Here is an 18,048-nt window from a genome sequence, read left to right as displayed (position 1 = left end):
CTGGACAATTCAGTTTTTCGACTGTCAGGACCTTTTTATTTACAACTTTCATTCATGCCTTGGATGTTGATGTTGGGGGATGATACCAAGATATTTGTGAGTATTAGGACAGGAAAGGATTGATAGGGTGGGTCTCTTTCTCTTGAAAAAAGAAGCTAAGGTGTGGCCTCATTGAGATCTTTAAAATTATGAAAGGTTTTAGACAATGTTTCTTCTTGTGGGGAAGAGCATAACTAGACGCCATCAATATAACATAGACACCAAGAAATCCAGTAGTGAATTCAGAAGAAATATCTTCACCCAACGAATGGTTGAAGCAAATAATGTAGATGCATTTAAGAAGCTAGACAAGCATATGAGGGAGAAGGGAATAGATGGTTACAATGGTAGATTTAGATGAGAAAAAAATGGGAGGAGGGTCCAGTGGAGCATAAACACCTGCATGGACTGGTTGGGCCAAAAGGCCTGTTACTATGCTATATACCCTATGTAATATAATTGATTTCTGAGTCAGATACTCCCAGGAAGCACTGATCAAAAAATCATAGGCCCACAATCAGATTATCCATCCATTAGTTGAATGAAAAATGAAGATCTCCAGGCCTGTGAATTCCCAATCAGCAATGTTCCTCATCAGGAGTACCTACACAAGGAAATCGGTTCTATAATTTTATATTAAAACGATTTTGATGTTGAGGCTTACTGGATCCTATTTGTTTGTTGTAGACAGAAGTGGGTGACTCCCATAAATGCTTTCGTTGGCTAGTGTCAGAGGATGGGCTAGAAATCTGATGACAAGATCCCCATTTAACTTATGCTACCCCTTACAGGGTACCTCAAATACCTCACTCAAGTTGCCATTCTTCATGCATAAGGTAGATAGTGTGAGTAAATGTTTGACAGGAAGTTAGGCATTGCCTTTAACTCCAATTGGTCTTCAGCCAAGGCCTGCACATTCTCACTTCTAAGCATGGTCTCTAGTGTAGCAATTAGGAGCAGTAATATGGTTCATTTTTGTCCACTCTAAGCCATCTACACTGATGTTAATTATTGGGCTGGATTTTTATTTACCTGTCCTACTGGGAGCAGGGGGGTTGGAAAGACATGGGAAGCCCATGGAAGTTGGGATTTCTCGCACATGTTGGGCAGTTTTAACCCAAAAGCGTGCATGTGACATCACCAGTTTGTTCCTCGCTCAGAAACCAGCCTGATTGATAGGCCTTGGGAAGGTGGTTGAACTGGGGGTAGGAGAGAGGAGTGGCTGCGGATTCTGGGGTGTGGGGGCAAGAGGAGGAGGTTAGTAGCCTTGGTGTTGGGGGAGTGGGGGGGTGGGGAGGGTCAGGTTGGAAGCATGGGAGGGGACTAATTGGAGGCCTGGTGGAGAGGCGGGGGGAAATCATAGGCCTGAAATAAAAACAGAAAATGCTGGAAAAACTCAGCAGGCCTGGCAGCATCTGTGGTGAGAGAAATAGAGTTAACGTTTCAAGTCCGTCTTCAGAGATGCTGCCAGACCTGCTGAGTTTTTCCAGCATTTTCTGTTTTTATTTCAGATTTCCAGCATCTGCAGTATCTTGCTTTTATCTTAATCATAGGCCTGAGTTTAGAGCGGGGAAATTTGAGGTTGGGAGCCTGGAATGGGGTGGGAGAATCAGAGCACTCATAGGGAAGGTCAGGGACGGTGATTGACGACTCTGGATCCAGCAGGTAAGCACAGCTGACCAGGAATTTCTTCCACTTTGCCATCTGCCATGGGCGGGTTGGAAGAATTAGCAGGTTGATCATCAACCTGTTTCGCTGTGTCATGGACACTCCTTCCGTGGCCAACAAGTCCTGGAATAGAACTAAAACCTGGAACTTTTAGCTCAGAGGCAGAGTGCTACTAGAGTCACTGCACATTATAACTATTCACTGAATCTTTAGGGCTGGAGGAGGGGATTAGGGAATAGGTCATGAGAATTGCCTAAACAATTAAAACAACATTTAACGAAACAGAGGCTGGTGGTGTAGAGGGGATGTCACTGGACTAATAATCCAGAGGCCCAGGCTAGTTTTCTGGACCACAGGTTCAAATCCCACCATGGCAGCTGGTAGAATTTAAATTCAATTAAATTAGTCTCAAGTACCTAACTATGACTATGACAACTATCATTGATTGTTATAAAAACCCATCTGGTTTACTAATGCCCTTTGGGGGGGACATCTGCCATTCTTACCCAGTCTGACCTATCCGGACCCACAGCAATGTGGTTGACTCTGAAATAGCTGAGGAAGCCACTCATTTCAAGGGCAATTAGGGATGGACAACAAATATTGACCTTGCCAGTAATACCCACATCCCATGAAAGAATAGAAAAATACAGGTTATAACTGCCTGTGCAGTCAATGACAATAAAAGAGGTTAAACATGTGTATCCTCCGTTGAGCGAATATTGACTGTGCATTGTATTCTGGGGAGAATCATGCAGTCAGGAAATAAACAAAACAACTTGATTATTTAGACAACTCATGAACAACGTACCTATTTCAAGAATTAGATCTCTGGTATAAACCATAATTATCTTACAAACAAGTCAAGCTAACGAACCAACATAATGTTCAGAAAGTGATTCAGTTTTAAATGAAAAACAGTAAGTGCAGAATTTTATGGACCCCACCAGCAGCTTTGCGGTCAGGGAGCCCTTGAAATTCCTCGGGTGCCTATCCCATCACCCCCCAACCTGTCCACAATTTTACAGGGGGTGGATGAGGCCTAGGGTGGCTTGCCTGCCCTCACCCTAATTAAGGCCCTTAAGTGGCTACTTCCTGCCTGCCCTCAATTTTGAGGTTGTAGAGTCATAGATGTCTACAGCACAGAAAAAGGCCCTTTGGCCCATCGAGTCAAACAAGTACCTAACTATTCTAATCCCATTTTCCAGCACGAGGCCTATAGCCTTGTATGCCATGGCATCGCAAGTGCACATCCAAGTATTTCTTAAATGTTATGAGGGTTTCTGCCTCTATCACCCTTTCAGGCAGTGAGTTCTAGACCCCCACCACCCTCTGGGTGAAAACATCTTTCCTCACATCCCCTCTAAACCTCCTGCCCCTTACCTTAAATCTATGCCCCCTGGTTATTGATCCCTCCACCAAGGGGAAAAGTTCCTTTCTGTCTACCCTATCTATGCCCCTCATAATTTTACACACCTCAATCATGTCCCCCCTCAATCTCTGCTCTAGGGAAAATAACCCCAGTCTATCCAATCTCTCCTCATAACTAAAACTCTCCAGCCCGGACAACATCCTGGAAAATCTCCTCTGCACTCCCTCTAGTGCAATCACATCCTTCCTATAATGCGGATTCCAGAACTGCACGCAATACTCTAGCTGAGGCCTAACCAGCATTTTATACAGTTCCAGCATAACCTCCCTGCTCTTATATCCTATGCCTCGGCTAATAAAGGCAAGTATCCCAGATGCCTTTTTAACCAACTTATCTACCTGTCCCGCTACCTTAAGGGATCGGTGGACATGCACACCAAGATCTGATCCTCGGTACTTCCCAGGGTCCTACCCTTTATCGTGTATTCCCGTGCCTTGTTTGTCCTGTCAAAGTGCATCACCTCACACTTATCCGGATTAAATTCCATTTGCCACTGATCAGCCCATCTGACCAGCCCGTCTATATCCTCCTATAATCTAAGGCTATCCTCCTCATTATTTACCACCCCACTAATTTTCGTGTCATCTGCAAACTTACTGATCAACCCTCTTACATTCAAGTCTAAATCGTTTATATATACCACAAACAGCAAGGGACCCAACACCGATCCCTGTGGAACCCCGCTGGACACAGGCATTCAGTCACAAAAACAGCACAAAAACAGCTGAGCAGGGTGACCTGCTGGGTTTCCTCCCTGTCCCTGATCTCGTCCTGCCTCCCACCCAGTAAAGACAAAGGGTGGGACCAACAAATCCAGGGAACCCTCGACCATCACTCTCTGCTTCCTGCCACTCAGCCAATTCTGGATACAATTTGCCAAATTGCCCTGGATCCCATGGGCTCTTACCTTCATTATCAGTCTCCCATGCAGGACCTTATCAAAAGCCTTGCTGAAGTCCAAGTAGACTATGTCAAATGCATTGCCCTCTTCTACACACCTGGTCACCTTTTGAAAAATTCAATCAAATTGGTCAGACATGACCTCCCATTAACAAAACCATGCTGACTGTCCTTGATTAATCCCTGCCTCTCCAAGTGTAGATTAATTCTGTCCCTCAGAATTGCTTCTAATAGTTTCCCCACCACTAAGGTTAGACTGACTGGCCTGTAGTTCCCTGGTTTATCCCTTCCTCCCTTCTTGAATAACGGTATCACATTGGCCGTCCTCCAGTCCTCTGGCATCTCTCCTGTGGCCAGAGAGGGATTGAAAATTATTGCCAGCGCCCCTGCTATCTCCTCCCTTGCCTCACTCAACATCCTGGGATACATTTCATCCGGGCCTGGAGATTTATCCACTTTTAAGCCTGCCAGACCACTTAGAACCTCCTCCCTTTCGATGCTAATTTCTTTAATTATATCACAGTCCTTCTGCCTGATTTCCATACCCACATCGTCCCTCTCGCTTGTGAACACCGACATAAAGCATTCATTTAGAACCCTACCTACGTCTTCCGGCTCCACACACAAATTACCACTATGGTCCTTAATGGGCCCTACTCTTTCCCTAGTTATCCTCTTACTTTTAATGTACTTGTAAAATAACTGGATTTTCCTTTATTTTACCAGCCAATGTCTTTTCATGCCCCCTTTTTGCTCTCCTAATTTCCTTCTTAAGTTTCGCCCTACACCTTCTATCCTCCTCTAGGGCTTCTGCTGTTTTGAGCCCTTGGTATCTACCATAAGCCTCCCTTTTTCTCTTTATCCAATCCTGTATATTCCTCGACATCCAGGGTTCTCTGGATTTGTTGGTCCCACCCTTTGTCTTTACTTGGTGGGAGGCAGGACGAGTTCAGGGGCAGAGAGGAAAGCCAGCAGGTCACCCTGCTCAGGCTGCGGGTGGGAAGGGATGGGGGTGCCTCCCTCAAGGGCCCTCTTTCCATATCAGGCACTCCCCAAGGCCTGCATCCCATGGGTGCTCCCGCCACGCCCCTGGGTGTAGGAGGGTGTCTCTCTCCATTAAGACACCCAACACCCTCTTGGACTCCAGGACTTAGAATGTGGGGACTGTCTGCAGTCCCAGTTCCGGACACTGCGGCCGCCAGCGCTGCTGGGACTACAGAGCTGTTGGCCAATTGACAGCTCCAAGGCTGCTGTGATTGGTGGGGATTCATTACCCACCAACTCTTCAGGTGGTGGGGTGGGAAACCCCACCATCCAAAAAATACTGCCCTGAGTCTATGAAGCTAAATGCATGGAGTGGTAATTGTATATCCATTGGGTGTTTAATTGTTATCAGGTGTTGGACTTTAACTAGGGACTCACCTGTATTCATATTAGAAGCAGGCAGAAATTGTGATTATTGGATTGGAGGTGCATGATATGTAACGTGTATCTCTATCTCTGTAAATAAAAGCCTGTAAGCATAAAGACATGGCTCCAGTTCTATCTTTCACCATCTGGCTGAGTTCCAGCGTGGAGTACTGAGATTTTTACATAACCGATTATGTAAAATGAACAAAATAAAAACATAGAACAAACATTTGATTCTGTGGCCTCACATTGAAATCAGACACATGAAAAGAAAACCAACAGGACTAAACTGACACAGAACACAGTTATGCATCATTAATCCTGTATTAAATCTACAAACCTGACAGCTTGGTTTGTGTCACACTATGGAGCACTCTGCAATGTAGAAATATCAGAGGCATCTGTGTGACAAAGCATTTAAAAATAACGTATGCAACATTAAACTTCAATAACTTTGCTGTTGCTTTTATTTGTACTCTGCGCTATTACTTGCAATTCATCACTGGAATACTGACAAACAGTGAATGTTACATTATGTAGAATTCTGTTCTGCTGGCAAATGATTGATTAATGTTAATACATGGTACTGCGACTGTCACCACATTAACACAAACCACAGCAAATGACAAGCTACTTATGTAATGTGTCATCATCATTTGCCAAGATCTATGCCAATGACAGCTGATGTCGGTTCAGTGCTATCTGTCATGGTAGACTCCAAACTTTATCTGTCATTGCTATCTGGTTGTATTTGTTCCTTAAAGAGAACTGATTATGCCTTGTGTCTTGAATCCAGTTAATTGATCTTAACCCTGGATGCCTGGCAGGTGATGCCTACCAGCAATCCCTGCGGCTCTGATCAGTATGTCTACTGTTGAATATAACCATTGACATGGTACAAACAGATTGTAATTCTTCCTTCACAGTGATATGGGGAATAGATTCAAGCGCTTTACTCTTCTCGTCTATCAATAAAATCAATCTCCACTGCTTACAAATGAGTCTTCAATTGTGACAGGAAAACAACTTTAAGTCTGGAGCTAAATGGATACCTCATACAAAGATGCTACATAATTAAAAGGCCACTTATTATATTTACTTCGTATGAACATGAGCTAAAGATAGTTATGAAAGATAATTACCAATAACTAATGCCCACGTAAAATGCTGTGTTGTATAAGCCAAACCAGAGCAAAGAATTACACTCAATCATCTTTTCATTGCAAGTTCTTTGAAAATCTAATTTCTCAGAATATTTGACCAAAGCAAGAGATCCCTCAATCCATTTTATGCTATGATCAGTTACCCAGAGAGGCTCTGTTTTGCAGATAATATTAGGAAGGTGCAAACAGAAACTTTGACCATGGTCAAATATTTTACCCCCTCCCCATCATCCAAAGAAAATTACAAATGATCCCATCTAGTATTTTTGGGTGGGGGGAACCAAAGAATGGAACAACTAAAAATAATGACTCTAACAGTGCTGTGCCATGTGGTGAGGATGCATGTTTGCAATGTGGAAAACCCACTTGATCTGGGCTGAAGCCACTTGGTGAGATAGAATGATGAAATACGACAGGATTAATCACCTACCACGGATCAGGTCAGGTTCATACAGTAAGTAAGGCAGAATCTGAACACCCAGCAGAGTATGTGGCTGTGATTTGTACCAGAAAAATGGGAAAAATAAAATTTAATGGCAGAAGAAAAAAAATTAAGGTTTCAAATGTTGATTCTTTACATTTCCAAAATAATACATGATCAAGATAATAAAGATGAATCAAAAAAGTAATATATTGAAAACCAATGGCATTACAAAAGAATAAATGGGAAATCTGGTAGTTACTTTTGGTAAATTTAGAGCTCATCATAAGGAATAGCATCAGCACTGGAGAATTGAATCTTTTTCCATTTTTGGAACCGAAGAACATTAAATCCCATATCAAGGAGTACGGGACAAGTCCAGAATACAATGCTGATTCAAACTTCTCCTAGCAATTTGCTTTAAACCCAACCTCAGATGAACTGCCATTTGACCCATATTGCATCCTGTGGTCTCTTGAGTGAGACTGACAACCCAGTTACAAGTCATGTTAAATTATAGACAATTTGTTGTTGTGCATCTGCAATCACTAGAAATTTGCTTGCAATTGTGCAGTCATTTTACACAGGTGTTCTTTTTTTAAATTGGAAAAGTTTTTTATCATATAAATTTGTAATTGATTCACACCCAGATCAATGGAGGTTAAAGGACAGTGTGACCTAATCTGCTGCACCACTGAAGAAACCAGTTAGACACCATTTACTCTTTCAAAAAAGATAATTTTCATTTATGTTACTTATTGAAAGACTAATTTTTCGTTGTAAATCTCCAAATACAGCAGCTTGACATGCAAAAGGAAGGATGAAATCAGCAGGCCACAAAGAGACAAAATTACCTACTGAATTTTTAAAAAAATCTTTCATGGGATGTGGGCATTGCTGACAAAGCCAGCATTTGTTGCCCATCCCTAATTGCCTTTGAAGTGAGTGGCTTGCTCCGCCATTTCAGAGTGCACTTAAGAGGGCATTGCTGTGGGTCTGGAGTCACATATAGGCCGGACCAGGTAAGGACAAGAAATTTCACTCCCTAAGGGACATTAGTGAACCTGATGGGTTTTTACAACAATCGACAATGGCTTCATGGTGACTATTACTGAGACTAGCATTCCAGATTTTATCAATTTATTTTAAATTCTACCAGCTGCCATGGTGAGATTTGAACCCATGTCCCCAGAGCATCAGTCTGGGCCTCTGGATTACTCGTTCAGCAACATTACGACTACGCCACCATCTCCCCACCGATGATCTATGGTACCCGACCTCACACTCAATTCTACCATCAACCTCTTCTGATCCTTGATTCTGCAGCAGTTATTACGATTATCTTGTTCTCTAATTTCTGGTGTCTTAAATTTCTACATGAATCACCAAGACATTCTGAGTGATACACTTGACTTGATATACCGAATGTAATGGTACAGTGCAGTTCATTCACAATTTACTCATCCAGATCAGGGAAATTTGTTGATATTTGTGAATGGATGTTGAAAATCTACCAATGGAAAATGGCTACTTGTGTTTATGCTGTGCCAGCAAATCATGGAAATTATTTGCTAAGCTAATAATCAAATTGCATTTTCACCATAAGACTTTTATGGTTTCACAAAAATGGCAGGTATAATAAAAATTGAGATCCGTCATTTAGAAATTTTTGTTGATAAACAAGACAGCAGGAGGCCCAACACAGTTCAGAGTGGTAAAGTATACATAGGTCCGTAACCTTGATTCTCCACATGATGAATTACTAGTCTCAGTATTATGAATGTAAATGTCACACAAAGTTTAGTGTGAACTAAGCAATTAATTAACACAATGCAACTAAATTTGGGGATATTAGCACAGCAGTAATATTGTTGGGCTGGTATTCCAGTGGCCTGGACTAATAAGAATAACTTAGCTGTGAAGAAAGTCCAGAAGTGCAGTGGACCAGTGAAAAATTGGAAACATTGGGGAGAAGATAAAGTAAGGTCCAGACTCGGAGCCTATCACTTGCCTGGAGAGGGATTCGGTAGCTGGAGCGACCTGGGGCCTGTTTGAAAAAGTGAGAGGGAAAAATAAATTGTGACATCACAGGAAGGCCGTGAGTTGATTGGCTGGTGAGTATTGTAGTTTTGTTCCCTTTGTCCCACAGTTGGAGTTAAGGTAAGGAGCTGGGAAGTTAAAAATTTCAATGAAAAAAAATAAGAGTTAAGTAAAACATTCAGTTAACTTAATTGACATCAACAGAAGGGCAGTGAGTAGCTGGTGGGTATTTTTGTTAGTAGCAGTAAGCTTTATTATCTAATAGACAGAGGAATGGCAGGGCAGGTCCAACCTCTAGAGTGCTATGTGTCCTAGATAACCACAAGTGCAGGAAATGTAATCAGTTACAGCAGCTTGGTCTCTGGGTTTCAGAGTTTGAGCAGCAGCAGATGTCACTGCAGTGTATCCTTGGGCCTGAGACCTTCATGGATAGCACATTTATGGATGTTGTAACTCTGCAGCTTAAGCGTATGCAGGGAGAGAGGGAATGGGTCGCCACCAGGCAGTCAAAAATAAACATGCAGGTAATGGCAGGAGTTCACCTCACTCTCCAACCTGTATTCGGTTTTGAATACTGATGCAAGTGATGGTTCACGTGGAGAGTGCAGCCAGAGCTAATTCCATGGCACCATGGGTGTCTCAGCAGTACAGGGATACACAAAAAAGACTGGAAGAGCAATAGTGACTGGAAATTCGATAATTTGGGGAACTGACAGGCATTTCTGTGGACATGAATCCAGGATGGTATGTCACCTCCCTGATGCCAGGGTCAAGGATGTCACTGAATGGCTGCAGAGCACCCTGAGGGGTGAGGGTGAATGGCCAGCAGTTGTGGTCCACACCAGTACCAACAACATAGGTAGAAAGAAGGATGTTGTTCTGCTGTCAGTATTTAAGGGGCTAGATAGGAAATTAGCAAGCAGGACCTCAAAAGTAGTAATCTCTGTTTACTTCCAGTACCATGCGCAAATAGGTATAGAAATAGGAAGATAAAGCAGGTGAATGCCTGGCTAGAAAGATGGTGTAGTAGGGAGGGTTTATATTCCTGAGACATTGGGACGAGCTCTGGCAGAGATGGGACCTGTACAAGCCGGACGGGTTGCACCTAAGCAGAGCCATGGGGCCAATTTCTTTGCAGGGTGATTTGCTAGCGCTATTAGGGAGGGTTTAAAGTATCTTGGCAGGGGTGTGGGAAGCAGGAGGGAATAGTAGAGAGGATCAAATAACAACGTGCACAGAATGCTGGGAGAGGCAGACAGTACTAGAGTAGGAAATAGTAACAGGAAGCCAAGAGTAGGCATAAATAGGTCTTTTTCAGGTTGGCAAGATGTAATGAGTGGTGTACCACAGGGATCAGTGCTGGGACCTCAACTGTTTACAATTTATATGAATGACTTGGATGAAGGGATGGATGGGATGGTTGCCAAATTTGCTGATGATATAAACATAGGTAGGAAAGTAAGTTGTGAAGACAACATAAGGAGGCTACAAAAAGATATAGATAGGTTAAGAGAGTGGGCAAAGATCTGGCAAATGGGGTACAATGTGGGAAAATGTGAAACTGTCCGTTTTGGCAGGAAGAATAAAAGAGAAGCATATCTAAATGGTGAGGGATTGCAGAGCTCTGTGGTGCAGAGGGTTCTGGGTGTCCTAGTGCATGAATCACAAAAGGCTCGTGTACAGGTACAGCAAGTAATTAGGAAAGCTTACAGAATCATCAAATTTTAACGGCACAGAAGGAGGCCATTCAGCTCATCAAGTCAGCACCGGCTCTCCAAATGAGTATTATGACCTAGTGCCATTTCCCTGCCTTTTCCCTGTACCCCTGCACATTGTTTCTATTCAAATAATCATCTAATGCCCCCTTGAATGCCTCAATTGAACCTGCCTCAACCACACTTCCAGGCAGTGCATTCCAGACCTGAACCACTCATTGTGTGAAAAAGCTTTTTTTCACGTCTCAATTGCTTCTTTTGCAAATCACTTTTAAATCTGTGCCCTCTTGTTCTTGATCCTTTTATGAGCAGGAACAGTTTCTCCCTATCCACTCTGTCCAGCCCCCTCATGATTTTGAACACCCCTATCAAATCTCCTCTTAGCCGCCTTCTCTCCAAGGAGAACAGTCCCAACCTCTCCAATCTATTTTCGTAACTGAAGTTTCTCATCCCTGGAACCATTCTTGTAAACCTCTTCTGCACTCTCTCCAATGTGTTCACATCCTTCCTATCATATGGTGCCCAGAACTGTACACAATATTCCAGCTGAGGTTTGATGAGTATCTTATATAAATTCAGCATAACCTCTTGCTCTTGTACTCTATGACCCTATTAATAAAGCCCAGGATACTATATGCTTTATTAACTGCTCTCTCCACCTGTCCTGCCACCTTCAATGATCTATGCACATATACACCCAGGTCCTTCTGCTCCTGCACCCCCTTCAAATTTTCACCCCTTATTTTATATTGTCTGTCCATGTTCTTCCTACCAAAATGCATCACCTCACACTTCTCGGCATTGGGCTTCATCTGCCACCTACCTACCCGCTCCACCAACTTGTCCATGTCCTTTTGGGGGAAGTTCTACACTGTCCTCCTCGCCGTTTACAACACTCCCAAGCTTCATACCATCTGCAAACTTTGAAACTGTCCCCTGCACATTAAGATCTAGATCATTAATATATGTCAGGAAAAGCAAGGGTCCCAATGCCGACCCCTGGGGAACTCTACTGCAAACCTTCCTCCAGCCTGAAAATATCCATTGACCATCACTCTCTGCTTCCTATTTTTCAGCCAATTTTGTATCCACGTTGCTACTGTCCCTTTTATTCCATGAACAATAACTTTTCTCACAAGTCTGTTGTGTGACATTGTATCAAATACCTTTTAAAAGTCCATGTACACCACATCAACAGCAATACCCTCATTGACCTTTTCCGTTACCCCTTCAAAAAACTCCAGCAAATTAATTAAACACTAATTTAGAAATCCATGCTGGGTCTTCCTCATCAACTCAAATTTTTCACGTGACTACTAATTCTATCTCGAATTATTGTTTCGAGAATCTTGCCCACCACTAAAGTTAAACTGACTGGTCTATAAATGCTGGGCTTATCCTTACAACCATTTTTGAACAAGGGGGTAATGTTTGCAATTCTCCAATCCTTTGGCACCTCTTGAGTCTAGGGAAGACTGAAAAATTATGGCCAGTGTCCCTGCAATTTCTACTCTTGCTTCCTTCAATATCCTTTGATGCATCTCATCGGTCGTGGTGCCTTGTCAACTTTAAGCACCGGCAGTCTATTCAACACTTCCTCTTTATCAATTTTGAATTCTTCTTGTGACAGAGTTTCCTCGTCTGCCTCCTTATTAAAGACGGATGCAAATTATTCATTTACTACTTCAGTCATGGCCCCTTTGCCCATGTGTAAATTCTCTTTTAGGTCCCTAATCGGCCCTACTCCTCCTTTTACAACCCTTTTACTATTTATATGCCTATAGAAGACTTTGGGATTCCCCTTTATGTTGGCTCCAGTCTTTTCCCATAATCCCTCTTTGCTCCTCTAATATGTTTTTTCACCTCCTCTCTGAACTTTCTGTATTCCTCTTGGTTCCCAATTGTATTTTCTACCTGACACCTGTCATAAGCGCACTTTTTCTTCTTTATCTTAATTTCTATCTCCTTTTTCATCCAGGGAGCTCTGGATTTGTTTACCCTGCCTTTCCCTTTCGATGGAATATACCTTGACTGTGTCTGAACTAATTCTTCTTTGAAGGTAGCCCATTGTTCAGCTATAGTTTTTCCCACCAATCTTTTGTTCCAGTCTATCTGGCCCAGCTACGTTCTTGCCTGCTGAAGTCAGCTCTCACCCAAATAATTATTCTTACTCTGGATTGCCTATCGTCCTTTTCTATCATCATCCGAAAGCATACAATACAATGATCACTATCTCTTAAAGGAAGAAGAAAGGAAGAGTAGTAGTGATAGCGGATTCATTGGATAAGGGAACAGACAGGCGTTTCTGTGGCCGTAGATGTGACTCCAAGATGGTATATTGCCTTCCTTGTGCCAGGGTCAGGGATGTCACAGAGCGTCTGTAGGACATACTTCTGGGGGAGGGTGAACAGCCAGAGGTCGTGGTCCACATTGGTGCCAATGACTTAGATAGGAAGGGGGATGTGGTCCTGCACTCAGAATTTAGGGAGCTAGGTAGAAAATTAGCAAGCAGGGCCTCAAATGTAGTAATCTCCAGATTACTCCCAGTGCCACCTGAATGAGTACAGAAATAGGAGGATAAGGCAGATGAATGTGTGGCTGGAAAGATGGTGCAGGAGGGAGGGCTTTAGATACCTGGGACACAGGAAATGGCTCTGGAGAAGATGACACCTGTACAAGCCGGATGGGTGACACCTGAACAGAAATAGGACTGAGTTCCTTGTGGGGCGTTTTGCTAGTGCTCTTGGGGGTGCTTTAAACTATCTTGGCAGGGGTGTGGGAACTAGGGGAGAATATTAGAGAGCAATACCAGGGCGCACAAAATACTGGGAGAGACAGATAACACTAGAATGGAGAATAGTAAGTTAATAGGTGGAGTCGAGGTGAGGGAGAAAGTAACAAAATCGAAATCAGGGTTACTATGCATGTATGTGAATGCACGGAGCATAGTATATAAGATTGGGGAGTTATAGGCGCAGATTACCATATGGAAATATGTTGATGTGGCGATATCAGAAACCTGGCTCAAGGAATGTTTCTGGGTACAAGATTTTCAGAAAAGATAGGAAAGGAAGGAAAGGAAGAGGGGTGGCAGTATTGGTTAAGGAGAGTACTGCAGTGCTGGAGAAAGAGGAGGTCCCAGAAGGTTCAAGGACAGAATCAATTTGGCAAGAGCTAAGGAACAAAAAGGGTGCAATTACATTGCTCGGTGTAGTCTGCAGACCGCCAACTAGTGAGAAGGACGTGGAAGAACAAATCTGCAGGGAAACTGCAGAGAGATGCTAGTGATTGTAATCTTTAAAATTCCTGTCTGCCTTTCACCTCCTGATTCACACTTTTTTCTGGAATGTCATTTGTATCCTCTACAGCGAAGATAGATGCAAAATATCTGTTCAGTTTTTCCGCCAGTTTCATCTTCTCCATTATTAATTCCTAAGGCCAACGCCCACTTCACTTATCCTTTTCCCTTTTAAATACCTGTAGAAACACTTATTATCTTTTTTTTGCATTTCTGGCTAGCTTTCTCTTATACTATAATTTCTCCCTTCTTACTAATCTTTTAGTCATTCTTCGCAGTTCCTTATATTCTTTCAAATCCTCTGACCTGTCTCTCGCCTTTGTGGAATTATATGCTTTTTCTTTCAATTTGATACTATCTTTAACTTCCTTAGTTAACCATGGATGGTGCGCCCTTTGGAGTCTTTCTCACTGTAATGTATATTTTCTGAGTATTCTGAAATATCTTCTTAAATGTCTGCCACTGCATCTCTACTGACATATCCCTTAACCCGATTTCACAGTTTACTTTAGCCAGCTCTGTCTTCATGACCTCATAATTGCCCTTATTTAAGTTTAGAACACTGGTCGTAGATCCATTCTTCTCTCCCTTAAACTGAATTTGAAATTCAATCATATTATGATTACTGCTACCTAGGGGTGCCTTCACTATGAGAGCATTAATTAATCCTGTCTCATTGCACACTACCAGATCTAGTAGAGCCTACTCCCTGGTTGGCTCTAGAACGTGCTGCTCTAAGAAACTGTCTCCTGATTTAAGGAAGGATATAAATGCATTAGAAGCAGTTCAGAGAAGGTTCACTCGACTGATTCCTGGGATGACGCAGTTATCTTATGAGGAAAGGTTGAACAGGCTGGGCCTATATCCTTTGGAGTTTAGAAGAATGAGAGGTGATCTTATTGAAACATATAAGATCCTGAGGGGACTTGACAAGGTGGATACTAAAAGGATGTTTTCCCTTGTGGAAGCGATCAGAACTAGGGGACACAGTTTAGAAATAAGGCATTTAAGACAGAGATGAAGAAAATATTTTTCTCTCAGAAGGTAATGAGTCTTTGGAACTTTCTTTGCTAGAGAACAGTGGAGGCAGGGTCGTTGAACCCAGAGGGCAGGCAGATAAGTGCCTGATTGGCATTTAATCCCATCGGGGCTCACAGAAATTACACTGGTCGAATTCCCACCTGTTCTCCAGCCAGTGGATAGGGCCACTGCCACAGCCGTTAAAGTCAGCCCAATGAATAAAAATAGTTTTCAGTTCTGATGAACAGGGATGCTTTGTTAAGCAGGTCTATGGCAAGATTGAGGGGTTGTATAAAGGGGAAGGTCACTCATCCATGTTTGAAGGGGCTGGAGCTGTTGTTTGGTCACTGCTTGTAGAAATAAAGCGATTGAAGAACTTAAGTGAGCCACATAACCATGGTAACACACACAATCATTTGGAGAGATTGAGGGCATCAGTGTATCTTCTTGGCTCCATGTTGTATTTCTGAAGTCTTGTTTATGGCAGGATTTTCTGGTTGGTGGGCGGGTGCAGCGGGCAGGCCTGGGAGCGACCGGGAAATGGCCCACTGCCTGCAATCGGCCCCTGACCATGATTTCATGCTGGCTGGTCAATTAACAGCCAGCCAGCGTGAAAAGCATGCTGAGGAGCTCGGTGCTGCCAGGGTGGGGGCGGGAGGAGTGCGAGTGCTAAAGTCTGCGCACGCGTGGGGCAGCGCACACTGAAAGCTCCCTGAAGGCACAGAACTGTGTCAGGGAGTTGAAGAATTGTAGAAACAAAAGTAAAGCTTTCAAAAATGGAAGAAACATGTCTCAGCCACATGAACAGGGACATATTAAAAATGATATCCAAAAATTTTAATTTAAAAAAAATTAAGGTTGGAAACCTCATCCCGCCCGTGGATGAGGTTTCATAAAAAGTCCAAAGGTCACCTGGCCGATTCGCCCACCCGCCAACCGTAAGGTTGGATGGGCAGCAAAAAATGGGCTTCAATGATTTGATTAAGGGCCTAACTAGGCTTCTTAATTGTCGGCGGGCGTGCTGCTGACACTCGCATGCGCCCCCTGACCAAAATATCGCGCGAGTGCGTGATGAGATTGGGAAGCTCGCCTGACATCATCGTGTGCTATTTTACGCCCGGTCAGGTCAGGCGCGCGCCCACCCGCGGGGTGTAAAATCCTGCCCTATGTGTCTTTTAATGTATTATGCTTTAGTCTTAGTATGCATAGACTAGAGATCAAGGGATTGATTTAGTATAAGTGTTTTGAGTAAACCATTCTTTGCAGTAGTCATGCTGGAATTGTGAAGTCTCGTACCAGAATTCTTATAGTGAACTGTGAACTTAACAATAAAAAAATCGTATAAAAATATGGAAATGCACTGCATGATTTGACCGCTTACTCAAGATGGATTGTGTATCAAATCCTTGTTAAAGACAAAGATCTGATTCTGCAGTTGCCACAACTGATGTCTATGTTTAAAATAACTAAACAAAATAGAACAGGAAAGCAGTCCAACTCGTGCAATATTTCTGTTGGTGGGTGCGCGGGAGTCATCAGCACACCCGTCAACAATTAAGTGACCTATTAAGGCCTTTAAGAAACTAATTGACTTGAATTTTATGCTAACCATTCGGTTGGCGGGTGGGCGAAAAGGCCAAGCAGCCTTTGTATTTTGGGTGAAATCTCATCAACAGGTGAAATGAGGTTTTTTCCAGTGATTTAAAAGAAAATAAAAACTTTTTGCCCTCATATTTTACATGTCCCTGCTCATGTGACAGAGTCACATGATGGAACGTTTTCATTATTCTACAATTATTTATTTATATTGATAAAAACCTTCAGTTCCCTGAATTCCCCGATTGCGGGCGGCAGTCGGCTTCACGACCACTCCCGGGCCTGCCTGACGAGGGCAAAATTCTGCCCTTTGTATAAATGTATATGTTGTTGGATAAAGGATTTTGTTGGTGCCTTTTATTATTGGATGCCTTTTACTTGGTGATCAAGGGGACGCTATGATGGGGCTTCTCAGATGGATGCAAAGGTTAGAAATAGTGGGTCCAAGTGTTTCTGGGAAGTTATATTACTGAAACTGGAGCTTGATAAACCACCCTCTCACAGCCCATTCAACTAAAAGGGTTTTGGACACCTCCTGCCTTCCTCTTCCTGTTCTACTTCCTTTCTCTGCAGAGCTTCCCCCTCTGCACCTTCTGCTCCATTTCCTGGTCACACTGCGGGCCAAGATACACTCAACCACATGCCTGGGTCAGGTATTCCTCTGTTCTCCATGATTTTATTCAGCAGCTCTCAAAAACCAATTCTAAAAACACTCCACAGTACTTCCACCAACTCAGCCTAAGCAAAGGATATTCAAATTAATCCTACCTGCCAGCTGTGTGCCTGGCCCTTTAAATAACACGATTGGAGGGCCCATCTAGCAGCACAAAGCTGGATCTGTGCAGAGTGATGCACAAACTCGTTCAATGGATCTGTGTGGTCCAAATTAGGGAGCCTTGCCTTGCCTCACATCAGGTCAGTAGGGCTGTGCAATGTCAGAATAGCACCAAATCAGTTGCTTCCACCGCACGCAGTGGACACAAGCATGAACACCCTTCTCAAGAGGGCACACCATACTGAAAGAAGCTGGGCACATGACAGGTACCACCAAGACAGCATAAGGCTTACACAACACGGAAACCAAATTCACATACTCAGCATTTTAAATGTGCAGCATTGCACATACTGTGCCAAATATTTCACACTGTAATTAGAATATTGACAATTACCTTTATTTTGCTGTACTATTAACAGCGGAGACACACATACATATATTATATACATACGTATATCATATATACAGAAATGCAGAAATCTGACAGTTGCTGTCAGTGGTACCTGTTCCTCCATAGGCAATGAGTGGCAGTCTTTGCCAATAGAATCTGCACAGAAATTATGTGAACTTG

General features: G+C 43.0%; 1 protein-coding gene across 16 annotated transcripts in view; it reads right to left on the bottom strand.

Moving 5' to 3' along the window:
- invs (inversin) overlaps nucleotides 1-18,048 on the bottom strand; it is a 400,143-nt gene that overhangs the window by 112,906 nt on the left and 269,189 nt on the right. The window lies entirely within an intron of this gene.

The sequence above is a fragment of the Cetorhinus maximus genome, chromosome 3, assembly GCF_964194155.1.
Source record: "Cetorhinus maximus chromosome 3, sCetMax3.hap1.1, whole genome shotgun sequence".
In the NCBI taxonomy this organism is placed as follows: Eukaryota; Metazoa; Chordata; class Chondrichthyes; order Lamniformes; family Cetorhinidae; genus Cetorhinus; species Cetorhinus maximus.
This window is presented reverse-complemented; position numbering and strand designations above follow the sequence as displayed.